Here is a 3,491-nt window from a genome sequence, read left to right on the forward strand (position 1 = left end):
GTGTCAGGCAGCGGGTGGGAGGCACAGCCGCATGCCGGGAGAGCGCCGCTGGCAAGGGGGGAACCCGCAGCCACCTGCGTGGGCCAGCTCATGCAGGGTCGTGGCCACTGCCACAGCCGGGCTCCTGCCACCGGTCTGCCCTCCTTTGCCTCTCCAGGGGCCGCACTGTCTCCCCACCGGCCGCAGAGACCCTGGTGCCCAGCCAGGTGCTGCAGGGCTTGGGTGAATGTCACCCTGGTGCGCTGGAGCCAGGTGGGCGTTGCGCAGGGATGCGGGCAGGGCAGAGGCGATGCCTGGTGTTGCAGGCAGGGCAGAGGCGATGGCCAGGAGGGAGCCACCTTCTCCCTTCTCTCCTCTTTGCTCCTGAGTCAACAGCTGAGGATTATGGGGCTGTAAACAAGGGGATCAATGGTGCTGATGGGAACATTTCCTGGTAATAGCTCCGGCCTGTAAAACACGGAGCAGGGGGAGGAAGGGGAGGCTCTGCTTTCACAGCTGTTAACCCTTCCCAACCTCAGCCATACGCTGGCTTCTTGGTGGCGAGGGCTTGGGCTCAGGCTCGCTGGGGCTGGGCTGGGGCCCCCAGGCCAGGCGAGGGCAGGGTGCTCCTATGCCCCAGGGACAGGAGTGCCAGCGGCTCTCAGGGTTACTGCAGCCCTGGGGACCTGGGTGACCGGTTGCGGGCCAGACTGCTGTGGCTCAGCTTGGGCAGGCACCCTGAGCTGCTGGGCATGCAGCAAGGTCAACATCTGATCAGTGGTGGGATGCCAAGCCAGCGATGCTGGAGGAGGCGTCTTGACCTCCGCGGCTTTGGGGCGGCTGGCCTGCGCTGCTCGGAGATGGCTGTGAAGAGGCAAGTGACATCCTAGGGAGGAGCTGCCAGCACTGACGGGAAACGTTAATGCCATTGTAGAAGGATGCTCAGCCCTGGTCTGTGGTGCATGGGAAGACAGGGGCTGCTGTGGGCAGATGGAGAGGTGGGAACAGCTGCTGCGGCATCCCCTGGCAGGGCAGAGCATGCCACCAGCCCTTCCCGGCAGTCCAGGCTGCAGAGCTTTGGGCAGGTGAAGATGCTTCTTTCTGCTGGTGGCAGGGGAGGGCCCCACGGCGGGCAGAGAGGGGTTTCCTTCACCTTTCTCGCACACCTCCCAGGGCACCTCTACCAGGGATCCTAGCCCTGCCTGTTCTCGTCACTACCATCCCCCTGGGAGGAATGAGTCCCCGAGCAGGCTCCAGGCTCGGGTACCAGCCCTGCCTCGATCTCATCCGCCTGCCCATGCCACGGCTGCCCACCTCGCTGCCAGCCACCTTGCTGCTCACCTCCATGTACAGGCAGCCCCGAGCATGCCACAGCCCCGGTGCACACGGCTGACTGTCCCATCGCCCTGGCATCAATGCCTGCGTGTGCCCTGCGCACACCCCTGCCTCGGCAGGACTCCCCATCACCGGTGCCACCTCAAGGCACTGCCCTGCGCACACACAGCCATACCGCTGCATGCCACACGCTGTCCCTACAGCCTGAGCAGGACAGCAGGCGGTGAGTGCCTGGCACTCGAGCAGATGCCTGCATCCCTCAGCAGGCACGGCCTGGCCATGGTGCCCTCTACCTGCCCTGCTCGGGGCTAACAGGTAAATGTCAGCCTATTTTTATCTGCTCCCCCACCGGGCGGCTGTTCCTTCCATTCGGATGAGCAGATGTACCTCCATTTCCTATCCTGCTGGGGAGCAGGGTTAATCTCCCTGAAATTCACCTTCCCCGCTTCCCGGAGCTGCCCTCCCCGGGGCTGGGCAGCAGGGAATCATGGATTAATCCTCCTGAAATGAGCCAGGTTGTGGCAGGTTCTCGGTGTCACAGCTCGGCAGCTCCCAAGAGCTTCACCTGCGGGTGGGGAAGGCCACGTCCCCCCTCCCAGGCTGGCAGGGGCTGCCTCCTGCCCAGAGCTCAGCCAGGCTGCACGGGGCCGAGCTGGCTGCAGAGGATGGAGAAGGTGCTGGGGTGGAGCGGGGATGTGCTATGGGGTTTGCTTGGTGCTGGCTCGCTGTGGGACTGGGGACATGGGGCTCGGAGGATGACCCAGGCAGCTTTGAACAGCATCAGTGCAACGTGTACAGCACAATTAATGGGCCTGCAGCTGAAACACCCCCAGCGGGCCCCATCTCGTGTAATTATACCTGTTTCCAGTGGTTTTCCCGGCTGGCACAGTCCACGGCACTGCCAAGGGGCTGGCATGGCAGCCGCGGCCACGCGCTGAGTGATGGTGTGTGTAATAGCAGGGCTGGCGGGTAATAGCAGCCTTGGAGTCCATCATAACCCTGGTGGATGCCACCCTCCCCTCTCCTGGCGCAGCCGGCAATTAGTTACAGAAACGCCTGCCACTCTCCCCACCGCACCAGCACCGGGGCTTTTGGCAGGACCGGGCGCTGCTGTGCAGGTCATCCAGGCACCCTCACCTTCACTCCCACCTTCGTGCCTCAGACGAGAGCGGGTATTTTAATGTTCTGTTAATAGTTTTACCCCCTTAAATTATTGATCCGAATTCACAGCCAGAGCTGCCAGCTTAACACCAAGCTTTCTCAGGAATCAATTTGGGATCCTGCACAGGAGATGGGGGGCAGAGGGGAGGGTGGGAGCGAGAGACGGCTGGGGGCACGCTGCAGGGCTGAGCATGGGAGGCAGCACGGTGTGGGGGGCACCCCGCGCACCTCCCACCTCTGCTGAGCTGTCTCAGGATGATGCCCTCAGTGCTTTTCTTCCGTGAACACCGAGCCCAGGCCCTTCCTTCCTGGCTGGCAGCTGCCAGCAGGCCCTGGGCAGCCAGCGGGGACAGCACCGCTATCTCTGCCGCCCAGCCGCCGCCTGGCTGCTCGCACCCAGCTGCCTGCGGGAGCATCTGTGCTCGAGCTCACCTCCGTGAATTATTTAAAGCTTCCCTGGGTGCCATGGGAAGATTGATAATGTCAGAACCAGGGATGGATAGGGAGCTGGGGATGCGGGGTGGCTGGCGGGGAGCTGCTCCTGCTCCATGTTGACCCCTCCAGAGGAGCCGGCATGGGGCTGTGACCCTGGAGCTGGTGGGGGAGACGTGCCTGGTACAGGAGAGGACTGTGTTGCCCCTCCTGCAAGGACCTAGGATTGTCCCAAGGGTGCAGGCAGGGAGGTCGCACCAGTGGGCAGGGAGCCAAGGCAGGCAGAGGTGGCAGGGCCAGGCAAGGTGCTCCGGCACGGGGGTGGCACGGTGGCGGGGAGGGCAGGAGCGGTGCGCAGGTGGGGGAGCCCCAGGACCTCTCAATGCTGATTGCGGATCTGCCTGGCAGGGGATGCGGAACCTGCCGAAATAGCGGATTTAATTATCTCCATGGAGCAGCAGGAAACCAGCAAGTGGGGAGGAGGTGCGGGTACACGGGGCTGGGGCATCTCGGAGGGGGGGCAGTGAGGGCTTGATCTAGCAGGGCTGTGCCCCCCACAGCCTCCAGCCCTACAGCAGCCACCC

Source organism: Pygoscelis adeliae, unplaced genomic scaffold, assembly GCF_000699105.1.
Source record: "Pygoscelis adeliae isolate BGI_AS28 unplaced genomic scaffold, ASM69910v1 Scaffold577, whole genome shotgun sequence".
Taxonomy (NCBI): Eukaryota; Metazoa; Chordata; class Aves; order Sphenisciformes; family Spheniscidae; genus Pygoscelis; species Pygoscelis adeliae.